The sequence below is a fragment of the Sinocyclocheilus grahami genome, unplaced genomic scaffold (assembly GCF_001515645.1).
Source record: "Sinocyclocheilus grahami isolate Dianchi unplaced genomic scaffold, SAMN03320097.WGS_v1.1 scaffold2774.1, whole genome shotgun sequence".
Taxonomy (NCBI): domain Eukaryota; kingdom Metazoa; phylum Chordata; class Actinopteri; order Cypriniformes; family Cyprinidae; genus Sinocyclocheilus; species Sinocyclocheilus grahami.
This window is the reverse complement of record NW_015507951.1, coordinates 40,363-40,840: the sequence shown is the minus strand read 5'-3', so window position 1 is coordinate 40,840 and position 478 is coordinate 40,363.

The following is a 478-nucleotide window of genomic DNA, read 5'->3' as shown; positions in this document are numbered from 1 at the left end:
GACACCTTGAGGCATACGGTTAAACTCGTAGAACCCCACAGGACACACAAACGCAGTCTTTGCTTTGTCCCTATCCTCAACCTCAATTTGGTAGAAACCAGACTTCAAGTCGAGTACTGAGAACCACTTGGATCCTACCAAAGCCATAAAAGTGTCCTCCAATTTTGGGAGCGCATAAGCATCTTTTATGGTTCGTTGGTTTAATTTCCGATAATCTATACATAACCTAATGTCACCACTCTTTTTCCTCACAACAACAATTGGTGAGGAATATGGAGACATTGATTCTCGTATGACCCCTGCGTTAAGCAATTCCTGCAGATGTTTCTTTACGGCCTCCATGTCTTCCGGGTGTATAGGCCTTGGCCGATGTTTGAACGGTGTCTCGTCCGTGAGGTTAATTTTATGTTTAACCCTATCAGTGCGCCCAAAATCTTCAGGATGTAAGGAAAAGACTTCTGGCATCTCCCTTAACTGT